Genomic DNA, 14,448 nt, shown 5'->3' with positions numbered 1-14,448 from the left:
ACTTCTTAAACGTACAGCTCAAGCTAACCACCATGCAGGACCGACAAGCTAAACACTGTCCCTAAGGTAACCAGTACTGGTTCTGCCTTGTATCGTCTCAGATTAGTTTGCTGCTCTGGAGCATAACATAAATGGAATTACAAAGTATGTAATCTTGTGACTAAATTCTTTCACTCAATATTCTGTTTGTGAGATCCACCCATGCTTTTTTGTATGTAGAATTTTTCACAGCTATGTAATATTCCATTATAAATATACCACTGTTTATTTGTCCCATTTAAGGCTATTGAAATGAGGACTCTTCATAGTTTTAGCTACTTTGAAGTGTTTCTTGTGCCTCTCTTCTGGTGCATATTTGAATCCCAGATGTAGATTTGCTAGGTAACAGTGATTATGTTCAACTTTAACAGAAATTGACAACTTTTCAAAGCAAATTTTAACTTTTCTTTTGGAATCTTGCTTGACAATATCATTTAAGGCTAAACATATGTATGCCCATGACTACTTTGTAATGCCAGCTCTCTCTCTCTCTCTCTCTCTCTCTCTCTCTCTCTCTCTATATATATATATATATATATATATATATATATATATATATATATTTCATGCACTGGGTATATCACCCAGTGCATGAAATTTGTGCAAGGGGGTGGGGGTGGAGGGTGTCCCTCAGCCTGGTCTGCACCCTCTCTAATCTAGAACCCCTTGGTGGATGTCTGCCAGTTAAACCAGCAGTCAGGCATCCCTTTCACAATCCAGGACTGCTGGCTTCTAATAGCTCACCTGCCTGTCTGCCTGATTGGCCCAAACCATTTCTCCCTGCCAGACTGATTGTCCCCTAACCGCTCCCATGCTGGCCTGATTGGTGCCTAACTGCTCCCCTGCTGGCCTGATCACCCCCAAGGCTTTTATATGACCCTTCACAGAAAATTTCACAATAAGGGCTTGACTATTGAATTATTGGGACCAGAAACCAAGATTTCCTTTCTTTAAACAGAGGATAGAATAATTATTTTGTCTTTAAGTTGCCCTGAACGTCAAATGAGATAATGACTTGGAAAAGTATAAAAGCACCACATAAAGACAACTGTCTTTTTCATGTACCGAAAAGACAATAAAGTGGTAAAATGAAAAACACTTTTTTTATTCTCCCCCTTCCTTCCTTTACAGCCTTTATTTAAAATTTGAAATTTATAAAAATTTCACTCCAATTTTCATTTGTTTACATCCTATATTATTTTGTATCAGTTTCACATTTTATATTAGTTTAAGAATAGTGATTAGACAATCATATACTTTACAAAGTGTTCCCTGATATTTCCAGTACCCACTGGGCATCATACCATCATTGCAGCACTATTGACTATATTCCCTATTTAAGTAACAATGGGTTTACAGGTTCCTTCCAATATTTCTTTTGTGTAGCTCCTCCTTCCTTTTCTTTCCCATTTCTTTCCTCATTTCCTTTATATAGTATCTCAATTGGCCATTTAAGCTCAGTGAAGGCACTGGGACATGCTTAATCCGTTTTACAGACCAGGAAACTGAGGCCAATTCCCTTTGGCTGCGGAACTTGACCAGCGTGCAGAGACCCCTCATAGCCATGCTCTCCATCCCTCCTAAGGGGCAGCCATGGGGCAAACAGAACAAACCTTCCCATAAGGTTTTTGAGCCTAGTTCTCAATCACCTCTCCATCGTGGATGCTCCACATTCTTTCCTCTCCCCCATCCCCGCCCCCATTCTTTACTGGCCTCCCTTCTGGGGAGCAGGTGGTAGGCTTTGCACTCACTGCGCAGGTGTGCGCAGGGCATGGGGCAGGGCGGCGCCGGCTTGCATTTGGGCCAAGGCAGGAGCAGGAGTTGCTGCCTCTGAAGTGAGAAGGCCGTCCAGGTGAGACCCGATTAGCATGGGGAGCTTCTCCGAATCTCGGCAGTCAGTCGGGTACCCTGCAGTGTGGCACCTCTCCACTGAGGTGGCGCCACCCCTCAACCCCCTTCTCAGGGCTGCGGGTCTACTCCCCTCCACCCAGGCATTCTTCCATGCCCCTAGTTCCCCACCTGGCCAATCCGAATCTTGGGGCCACTGCAGAACCTCGCACTCCACAGGCGAGGCAGATCCCTGCCCACCGGCCCCTGCCCCAGCCTAAGCCTCCTCAGATGCACCCCACCTTGCCACGTTTTTACCTTTGATCTGTGGCATTGGTGATAGCACACTCCTAGCAAGCCTGGTACCCAGAGGGGCACAGGGTCAGTTCTTTGAGGTTGCAGTCGCATTTGCAGATGTCACCCAAAGCCTACAGGTGAAGGTTGTGCCTGTGTGGGGTGTCCTCATAGAGTGATGGTGTGGAGACACTCTGTGCCCCTTGGGCCCACCTTCTGGCCGGCTACTTTGCCAAAACTCACTAAAGAGCCTCCCCTCCAGCAGCCCCACAGTCGGGTCTCACACCTCTGCTAGGTCTCCACCCTGACCTGGGTCACCTTTCTTCCACATTCAGCCTTAATCCAGCCCTTTCTCCTGCAGTGCTTGTGCTCCAGGCCCGAAAGAAAGGGACCAAGGCCAAGAAGGACAAAGCCCAAAGGAAGTGAGTCTTGAACCCCTACATCTCATTCCCTGGATTTCCTCCCACACCTCCTCTCTGTGTCACCTCTTGAATGGGTACCCTGCAGCCCAGCCACATGGCCTCCAGGCAGCCTGCTAGTATCAGCCTCCATGAAGCTGTGGATCTGTGGCCAGAGGCTCTGCCTGGGTCTCAGCAACCCCATGCCTGCTGGAAAGGGCTGTTGGAGGAGGACCACAGCCCATCTGTCATTAGCTCCCCAACTCCAGAGAAGGCACCTCAGGCTCAAGCCCCAGTGGAAGGCCCTGTTTTTCCTTTACCGTTTACCCCCTGCTGAGCAGTTGTGACATTATTGAGTCCCAACCTAATTTGCATATTCCACTCATTATATAGGATAAATATTGGAGAAGGCAAACATTTTTGTTGTAATCAATGCTATGTTTTCTAACTCAATCTCCTCTTTTTGGATACTCTTCTCAATAAAGTCTTAAGGATTTCATTACTTAAAATAATGTTACTAAGTGAAAGTTGGCTAAATAGAATGTTTATATACATAAAACTGACTATATGTAAATACTAGAGGCCCAATGCATGAAATTCGTGGAAGGGTCTCCGCCCTTGCTGCCGCCACAGTGGCCTCAGCCCCCCGCCCACTGCAGCAGCCAGGGCCTCTGCTGCCTCTGCCACTTCTGCCTCAGCCCCCACCTCTGCAGCTTCATCCAGCATGTCTTCAGAAGGACCTCTGGAAGGACATCTGAAAGGATGCGCCATCTAATTAGCATATCACTCTTTTATTGTTATAGATTATATTGCTATACATTATCATAAGTATAAATTTTGGAGTTTATAACTATTTTATCTTTATTTAAATGTATTATTTAAATACATTTTAAATAATAAATGTATTATTTAAGGGGTCCCTCAGCCTGGCCTATCCCATCTCACGGGTCTTTATGCAAATTGTATTATGCAAATTGTATTACTAAAACAATCTTCTAAATGATGAAATCTTACCGAAGCTGGTTTGACTCAGTGGTAGAGCGTCGGTCTGCGGACTGAAAGGTCCCAGGTTCAATTCTGGTCAAGGGAATGTACATTGGTTGTGGGCACATCCCCAGTAGGGGGTGTGCAAGAGGCAGCTGGTTGATGTTTCTCTCTCATCGATGTTTCTAGCTCTCTATCTCTCTCTTCCTTCCTCTCTATAAAAAATCAATGAAATATATTTTTTTAATTAAAAAAAAATAAATGATGAAATCTCTCAAACTTTCAAACTACAACCATCTTATTTTAATCTATTTCATATGAAAACATATTGCAGTCTAAATTGCAGCATACACATATATATTTTCTTCTAATGTTTTCCGTATTATTTAAATTGTTTATTTTAGGTGAAAAAAATTATTGAGCCTAAAAGCTGGATTAATAAATATCCAATGATCTAGCATTAGAGAAATAAGCTTCTGGGTTATTGAATTGTTCCCATTTCTAGTGAATTTACATGTATTTACTCAAAGCTTTGGATTAATGAGAGTAGAGAATATAATGGATGTTTTGATAGCAATAGCCTTACTAATACTTTATTAAAATGTTATAAAGTTATTATAATTATGTTCATATTACTTAGACTCATCACCAAATTATGTATAAGTACATAGGCATTGTCTCAATTGTATAGAATCAATGCATATTAGGAAAAAAAACATCCATTGAAAAAATAAGATTTTTTTTATTAATTAATGTTCCATATATTACCTTATCCTATTTAATAAAGAAGGAATATACTAACTGACCATCATGCCCTCACAAAGATGGCAGTGCCCACAGCCAATAAGGAGAAAATATGCTAATTGACTGCCACACCCTCAAAGCTGGTGGTGTCCACAGCCACAGATGGCAGTGCCCATCCCCACAGGGGTTGCTGGCATGTGGCACGACAGGGCCCACCCCCAGGCAGGTCCAGCCACTCCACCCACCTGACTCTAGGGTCCCCCAGCTGCCCAGGGCCAGACAGAGGTGCAAGCAAGTCTCAGATGGCAGCTTTCCAGCCGCCCAGAGCTGCTCGAGGCTCAGGTAACCAGGGCTGGCCAAGGCTTGTGCTGTGGGCAGTGGCAACAGCTGAGGTATGATGATGGGGCATCGCCTTCCCCTGATTTCCAGGTCACCTCCTGTCCCTGAGGACTCAAAGACCCGTGAGATGGGATAGGCCAGGCTTAGGGACCCCTTCCCTACTCCAGTGCATGAATTTTCATCCACCCGGACTCTAGTGTTAATATAATAGTATATTGTACAATTATAAATAGTACGTAACACTTGATAATAATGATAATGAACTGCCATGGTGCTGGTTTATGTATTTACTATCCTATACTTTTTGTCATTATTTTAAAGTATATCTTTTCTACTTATAAAAAAAGTTTGCTGTAAAACACTAATTTATGTGATGCTGGACAAGCAGCAACCTCATACATCTCTTGTTTACCATGGCTCTTGATTGCATTATTTTTCTTGTGCTTGAGTCAGTTGTGTGCTGTTTAGTTTATCATGGCCCCTAAGCACACAAAATCCATTGCTAATGTTTTCAGTAAGAGGCCACATCATGCGATTGACCTGAAAATGAAATTAGAAGTGATTAAGGACTAGAAAGTTGGAAAATTTGTGATGGCTATGGCTCACCAGTCAGGCATGTCCCTTTCCACCATAGCTATGATCTTGAGAACAAGAAGAAAATGATGGAAGCTATTAGAGGATATGCTTCATTGAAGGCAATGAGACTAAGAAAGTTCAGAAAGATCCTCTATCAAATTTGGCCAAAATGTTAATGACCTGGATTGCAGACCAGACACAGAAATATATCTCTCACAGTACCATGACAATCACAATCAAATAAATTAAAAAAAAATTGTTTTTGTCGAAACCGGTTTGGCTCAGTGGATAGAGCGTAGGCCTGCGGACTGAAAGGTCCCGGGTTCGATTCTGGTCAAGGGCATGTACCCTGGGTGTGGGCACATCCCCAGTAGGGGGTGTGCAAGAGGTGGCTGATCGATGATTCTCTCTCATGGATGTTTCTAACTCTCTATCCCTCTCTCTTCCTCTCTGTAAAAAATCAACAAATTAATTTGTTTTTGTGATGTTGAAAGAAAAGTCTGGCCCTGGCTACAATGCTAGACTTACTGCTAGTACTGGGTGCTTTAAACAATTCAAGAATTATTACTTATTGCGTAATGTGCATGTGACTGGTGAGTCTGTGAGTGCTGATGTAGAAGCAACTGAAGAACTGAAGAATTTTTTGAAAATTTTAGATAAGCTGATTTTGGAAAAAATTTACTTGCAAGAGCAAATATTTGGTAGGGATAAAGCCCTATTCTGAAAATAGAGCCTATATCATCTAGGATTGTGTAAATGGACTCTGTAATGTTCACTCAACAAAACCAACTAACAATGCATTTCCATTTGTTAAGCACTGCATGACTGCACAAACCAAGGGCACAAGCCAGGAAAGAAAGAATTGATATGCTTCACTTAATGAGCTAATCAAAATTAAATACTCTGCTTTGCAAGAAGTATTGTCAACAGAATGAGAAGACAAGTCACAGACTGGAAGAAAAATATATTAAGAATAGTTGAAACTCAACGGTATGAAAACAAATAACCCAATTTAAAAATAGGCAAGCTGAAACCGGTTTGGCTCAGTGGATAGAGCGTCAGCCTATGGACTGAAAGATCCCTGGTTTGATTCCAGTCAAGAGCATGTACCTTGGTTGCAGACATATCCCCAATGGGGGTGTGTGCAGGAGGCAGCTGATCGATGTTTCTCTCTCATCGATGTTTCTAGCTCTCTATCCCTCTCTGTAAAAAATCAGTAATATATATTTTTTAAATAAAATAAAATAAATAAAAATAGGCAAAAGATCTATCTGAACAGACATTTTACCAAGAACATGTAATGATGACAAGCATATGAAAAGATCCCAAATATCATTATGTTATTAGGGAATTGCACATTAAAACAACAATGATGTAGTCCCATTTGTTTATATTTTGCTTCCTTTGCCCAAGGAGACATAACAGAAAAAAAAAATATTGTTATGAAATATGTCCAAGAATTTACTGCCTATATTTTCTTCTAGTGTGAATGTCATAGTGTACATATATATATATATGTACAGTTTGGCTGTTTCTAGCAAGCCTAAATATATTCTTACTATACATTCCAGTAATTGTGCTCTGTGATGTATACTCAAATGAGTTGAAAACTTACTTTACACATAATCCTTTCACATTCATAATTATCAAAATGTGAAAGTAACCAAGATGTCCTTTATAAGTGAATGCATAAATTGTGATATATACAGACAATACAATAGTATTCAGCTCTAAAATATGAGCTAACAAATCATGAAAAGACATGGAGGAAATGTAAGTGAAAAAAAGCCAATCTTAAAAGGTTATATACTGCACAATTCTAACTGTATGACATTCTAGAAAAGGCACAGCAACAGTGAGAATAAAGGGAGCAATAGTTGCCAGGGGTTACCCTGAGGAGAATGGAAAGAAGAGGCAGCTCTCAGAAAACTGTTAGGACAGTGAAACTACTCTGTAGGGCATCATAATAGTGGGAACATGTGTCATTTGTCAAAATCCATAGAATGTACAACTCCAAGAGTGAACTCTAATGCAAATGGTGATACTTTGTCAATATAGGCACATTAATTATAACAAATGTACTACTCTATGCAGAATATTGATAGTGGGGGAGTGTATCCATGTGTGAGGAAAGAGGGTATATAGGAAATCCCTGTACCTTGTGCTCACTTTTTTTTGTGATCCTAAAACTGCTTTTAAATTGCTCTAAAAATTAGAGTCTAATTTTTAAAAAGATAAATATAAAAAAGTTATATTTATCTAATAAGGTGCTGCATTTTACCTAGATATTTATGTTTATGAAAATTACTTGTTAGAATTATCTGCCTTAAATTTTACTGTCAAGAGAAACCTAACTTGATGTTTTGTTGTTGTTGTTGTTGTTGTTTTGTGCCCTGATTGGGAATCGAAATTAAAAAATGACCTCCTGGTTCATAGGTCAATGCTCAACCACTGAGCCCCACCAGCTGGGATTTGAGTTTGTTTTTAATTTTAAATAGACTATACCTATGGCTTAAAAAATTGTACCAAGGAACATCATAATTAAATCACAATGACAAATAAAAATTATTACTATCAGCCATTCATATAAATAAAATAATAAGCAACCAACCATGTACCAAGACACAAATAAAACAATGACAAGAAACACTGTACTGGGAACAATGCAAGCCAAAGACAGTGGAGCAGAATATTTAAAATACTAAAAGAAAAGAAAATGCCAGTTGAAATTTTATACTGTACTAAAAAAAATAATTTCAAAAAACAAGATTTGATACATAACTGCACACATACAAAAGGTCAAAAATTTATCACCAGCAGACCCACACTAAAAGGCTAAAAGTAGTTCTGCAGGTGTAAGTAAAATTATTCTATCTTTATCTTCAAATATGAATAAAATCATGTAAATGGTAAGCATGTAAATTAATTTGTTTTATTTAAAGCTCTTTAAGAGATAATTGAATAATCAAAAGTAAAATATATACATATTATGTGAATTATAACATACATAGAAGTAAAACATGATAATAATAGAACAAAGAAAAGGGAGAGGGGAAATGCAAGTATATTCTTGAAATGTTCTTACCTATATATGAAATGGTATAACATTACTTGAACATTGATTGGGACAAACTGACTGGGATAATTAGTCTATGTAGGTTGATAGCAATACTATCAACCCACTTGAACGAATTAGCATTTATAAACTGCTTCTTTAAGTAATGGCAGTATGTACATTCTTTTCTACTGCCTACAGAGAACTTACAATGGTAAATAAATTCTAGGGCATATAAAAAAAATCAAAACTTAAAATTCTGTTCAATAGTAGCAAAGGAATTATATTAGAACTCAATAATAAAAGGTTACATGGAAAATCCTCAAATCTATATAAAATAAAACATTTCTAAATGACTTATTCCAATTATAAATGAAAAGGCAAAGTAGAATGTAATTCCAGTTCTAAATTTACAAAAGCACAATCTCTATAGGATAGAGGAGTGATTAGAAGGAAATTTATGGCACTAAATGCCTATAATAGAGCAGAATCAATGCTTTTTGCTTATATCTTAAAAATCTAGAACAAAAATAATAAATTAAACCCAAACTAAGCAGAAGAAAGAATGTAAGGTAAAAGCAAATTCAATGATCTAGAAAACATAAGAACAGTAGAAAAATCAATCAAAGCAAAAGCTTGAGATCACAACATTGATTTGGCTCTAGCCAGACTTATCAGCATAGAGAAGACACAAATGAGAAATACCAGTAATGAAGTCAATACATTCTATAGATATTTTTAAGTATATACAATACAATAGATAATTCTATGACAATAAATTAAACAATTGAGAAGTGGACAAATTCCTTTGGGGGGAAAAAATACCAAAGACAACATTAAAAACTTAATAACCTATGCCAAAACCAGTTTGGCTCAGTGGATAGAGCGTCGGCCTGTGGACTAAAGGGTCCCGGGTTCGATTCTAGTCAAGGGCATGTACATCAGTTGCGGGCACATCCCCAGTAGTGGGTGTGCAGGAGGCAGCTGGTCGATGTTTCTCTCTCATTGATGTTTCTAGCTCTCTATCCCTCTTCCTTCCTCTCTGTACAAAATCAATAAAATATATATTTAAAAAAAAAAAAAACCTTAATAACTTAAATAGTCTTATATTAAATAGGCTATTACATTTGAAAACTTTACCATAAAGAAAATTCTAGGTCCAGATGACATCCCTGCTAAATATTACCAAATATTTATGAAAGAAATAATGCCAATTTTAAACAAAGATTATTCAAGTAAGTAAAACAAAAACGAAACAAAAAGTAAATGTTACCAAGAAATAAATCAGGACAAGAAAATATGATGGAATGACTTGATTTTAAATGAAATATTCTATAAAATGGAAGAGGAGACAACATTTCTCAACTCTTTCTAAGAGGCTGGCACTACTTTGATACAAAATCAGATATACAAAGTATAAGGAAATAAAATAATATCTCATGAACACAAATATGAAAATTCTTAACCAAATTTTAGTAAATCAAATCCAAAATTATGCATTTAAGCAAAAAAACACTACATGATGACTAAATAGAGTTTATCTTACTGGATTGCAACATTGGCTTATCACTTCAAAAATCAGTGCAATTCACTATTAACAGACTAAAAAAAAGAAAGACCATATTAACATCTGAATAGATGCAGAAAGGGCATTGGAAATTCATAATAAACTTTCTCAGCAAACAAGAAATAGAAGGGGTCTATGTCAATATGATTTTTAAAATCTACAAAAAATACCTGTAGTGAGCACTATATACTTATGGATGAATGCCTTTCTCCTGAGGAATGGAGGGAGGGAAGAATGGAGGGAGGGAGGGAGAGAGCGAGAGCGAGAGCGAGAGAGAGGGAGAGAGAGAGAGAGAGAGAGAGAGAGAGAGAGAGAGAGAGAGAGGGAATCTGCTCTTACACATCTAATTTAATGTTGTACAGAAATTTTAGCTATTGCACTAAGGCAAGAAAATTAGTGAAAAGATATACAGATTTGTTAAAGCATATGATAGGAAATCTATAGGGGTTGGGGTACCAAAAAGATGGTAGTTCAGCTGCCAAACTAAATCAACCTGACAAATTGGACTTACATTGGGAGGAAATGTTTAGGTAAATAGATTATGAAAATTAATGAAGGAAGGTGAACTAACAAATTTCAAGAAGGGAGCTAACAAATTAATTATTCAAAAGGAAAAAGTAAATATAACTTCAGTGCCTTGTGAGATACGTTTAGGAAGATACTAATAATTTTGTCTCTTAATCTTGAATTTTATTTCTATCAGGGCAAATTACTTTTTTGGCTGAAGCCTCTTCCATTACTGCAACAAAAGCCATGGCCTGAGGGGCAGCAGACCTGTGAAACATTGCTATTACAGTGATTTAGTTCATATCTATCTATACAAAAGCCTAAACAACCATCACAATGGAACAGATGGCTGAACTGGCTGTGTGGGGTGACCAGGCTGGCAGGGGGGCCAGTTAGGGGCCATTAGGCAGGCAGGCAGGTGAGCAGTTAGGAGCCAATGGTCCTGGATTGTGAGAGGGATGTCCAACTGCTGGTTTAGGCCCGATCCCCAGGTTGGGCCTAAACCGGCAGTAAGACATCCCCCAAAAGGTCCCAGATTGGAGAGGGTGCAGGTTGGGCTGAGGGGACCCTCCACCCCCACCCCATCCATGAATTCCATGCATTGGGCCTCTAGTTTATTTGATAAAACCACAGAAACTCTTATACAGGTATTAGTGAAGAGACACTAATGTGATTACTACCTGTTATCTCTCAATTTACAGATAACATGCACTACCACAAATCCCTCTAGAATACCTATAGAAATGAATTCCTTTCTGATCACGCCTTAAGAGGCTTATTCAATAGTTGAGCTAAAGATCATTGTGTAACTATAAATTTTGATGACTATTTCTTACAAAAATACCAAGTTATGGTTGAAAGTTGTCTGCCACTTACATAGCATGTCATAAATGTTACATGTCAAAACCACTTTCTATCTTACTTTTTTTTTTAAGAATATATAACATGAATATTACTCAAGCAGACAGATTCATGAGAAATACAACTGGACTCACAAACTGGAGACTAACCACAGTTCATGTAATTCAGGTGGTCTATGAGAGACCCTCAGGCATACATAGATAAAGGTATATTTAAGGGTAACTGCTACTGCATGAGTTTGTCTTAGAAAACACAAAAAATTTGTGTGTAAATAATATTTCATAATTTTATTCTGGCAGTTAGCATAGAATGGGTACAACATTTGTGATAAGTAAAGCAAAATTGAGTACAAGATCATAAAGACTTTTACGGAAGGTAGGACTAGGCATAAGAAAATCAGCACTAACAAAATTTACCACTAATGCAGAGACATGAAGAGGATAGAAATTTCTTGCCAAGATAAGATGCCCTGTGGTTATTCTGTTCCAGAGAGCAGGTAAATGAAAGCAAGCTTTTTAGTCTGGTAAAGAAGCTTTAATTAAATTCTTCTACTAGTAAATGGAATAAATGTTAAGAAAACATGACTGAACAAAATGGTGGGAGGCACTTGTAGTCTGAATGCAGCAGGGCTGTTAGATGTACCCTTACAAATGGAAGCAGAGGCAGCTCAGGGTGGGAGGACAACTTTTGGAATAGCAGCATAAAGGGCTCCAGCTAGAATGGCTTAAAATTATGAATAAACATATGAAGCTATTTAATGTCTCTAGAAACTGTCCAAACTGCATATAGCAAATGAAAAAAAGTATTATTCAATAATATCTACTAAATCTCAATAAAAAAAAACTTTCACAGTCTGGCATTTAGGACTCAATTTGAGACTTCATCCCCTATACTGACAGCTCAGCATGACAGAAGCTACCATATTTTTCGGACCATAAGACACACTTTTTTTCCCCCAGAAGTGGGGGGAAAACGTCCCTGCGTCTTATGGTCCAAATATAGCCTACACATATACTTTAAAAAAAAAGTTTTTTTACTTGCCCGGCTCTGTGTGGTCTCTGTGTGCTTGCCCAGCTCTAAAATGGTTCTAAATGCTGCTGTTTACTTTACAGGGTTGATTACATGTGTTTATGACTGTGATGTTGGGTTTTAATGCACATAAAATATTTTAGGACACTATTTGTTTCAGAATCTTTTTTTCTTCATTTCCCTTCTCTAAAAACTGGTGCGTCTTATGGTCCGGTGCGTCTTATGGTCCGAAAAATACGGTAATTTCCATGTGAGAGCAGCCAAGAACACAGGGCTTCCCCTCCCCAAGGCTCCCCATCACGCGTAGTGGTATCCCTGCAGGCAGGACAGTAGCAATTCTCATCCTTCTCATTTCCAGGCTCTCTTCCCCCAAAAAAGCAGCTGAGTGGTCTGGACCTATCTTTATCACACTCAACCCTTACTCCTAGGGCAGAAATTCTACCCTACGTGCAGCAGGTATGAATACTGCTCCCCAATCCCACTCTCCCCAGCTAGCTAGCTTGTAGTGGGGAGATGAGATTCTGTGCTGGAAGAGGCAAGCCAAGGAGAACAGAAGCTACCATCCCTGCCCAATGTCCTGCTAATAAATCAGGGGTGTCACTAAAAGAAAAAGGAGTCATAGTCTCTGACCCCGAAACAAACTCCAAAGCTTTTCCTAATGAAACTGACTTCACTGGGAGTAGAGTGTGGGTAAATTTAAGCTAACGGCTGTTCCTGAAAATAATGGAGATGATAGTGACAATAAATTAAGAGGAGGCTGGTTGTAAAAGCAACAAAATAAAATGTAACCCAGGTACAAGTTTACAACTAGAGAAAGATAGCAAAAGAAGGATCCTTTTGGAGTTGAAACAAACATAAAAAGCAAGTCTTAAAGATTGCTCTTGCAAAGAGGCCAGATTTAATTGGAACATACTGTGGGCGGAATTATGACATTAAGGAATTATTGAAAATGAGGCAGCAAACAGACACAACTAATGGAGGCTAACAGCTGCATATTGTACCTACAGAGGCAGATAGCTAAACATAAGGATCAGGAAAAGAGAATGCCAAAGAGAGCACTGCTATCATCACTTCTTCCCAATGGGACTATACATACACCAAAGGCTGTGCCTGGTCAGGAGTGATATCAGAGGCTGCACAATGCAGGGAAAACAGACAACATTGAAATGGCCCCACGTAGTCACTAAACAAATAAATAAGCAAACAATAACAAGTGGGTGGGGAAAGGGTTAGTATACAAAGTGACTACAATATATTATCTAAAATGTCCAAGTTTCAACAAAATTATGAGAAATGCAAAAATTAGGAAAGTGTGACTCATACAACAAAATATTAATTTTTGAGAGGGCCCACATTTTATTTGATTTCATATCCTATATAATAAAAAGCTAATATGCAAATAGACCAAACAGTGGAACAACTGGTTGCTATGATGTGCACTGAACACCAGGAGGCCGACATTCAATGCAGGAGCTGCTCCCTGGTGCTCAGTACGCTCCCACAGGGGGAGGACTGCTCTGTGAGAAGCCAGACTCACAGCTGACGAGTACAGTGGCGGTGGCGGGAGCCTCTCCCACCTCCACGGCAGCACTAAAGATGTCCGACTGATGGCTTAGGCCTGCTTCCCGTGAGCTCCCAGACTGCAAGAGGGCGCAAGTCGGGCTGAGGGACCTCCCCCCCTCGCCGACCTCGAGTGCATGAATTTTGTGCACCAGGCCCCTAGTATGTATAATATATGAAATGTAATGTATAAAATTTAAAATTTATATAAAATATCTAGAATGAGCAAACCTATAGAGACAGAAAATAATTTAGTATTTTCCTGACTGAGAAGTTGGGGAAAAATGGGAAGAAATTTGGAAAATTGCTAATGGGTATAGGTTTGGATTTGAGAACAGTACCAATTTTTAAATTTATTGTAGTGATGGTTACATGCTATGAATATATTATAAAGCATTTAATTGTGTGTGTTAATTAAATGCTTTGTAATATATTCATAGCTAAATGTGTTAGTGGTATGGTATATTAATTATATATTAATAAAGGTGTTAAGAGAAAAGAAGAAAGAAGAGGAGGAGGAGGAGGAGGAGGGTCATCAACTTACATATTTACTGCTTACTCCATTATAGAAAATTTATGAAGCCATTAAATTATGGAAGTTTCTAAATAAGGGATGTAATTCACATCATTCTCCTTGCCAGCTTGGTTTCAAGAATAAATACAAATAA

This window comes from Pipistrellus hanaki (genome assembly GCF_964339955.1).
Source record: "Pipistrellus hanaki genome assembly, chromosome: 7".
In the NCBI taxonomy this organism is placed as follows: Eukaryota; Metazoa; Chordata; class Mammalia; order Chiroptera; family Vespertilionidae; genus Pipistrellus; species Pipistrellus hanaki.
The sequence above is the reverse complement of the archived record's forward strand: the minus strand, read 5'-3'. Positions refer to the sequence as shown.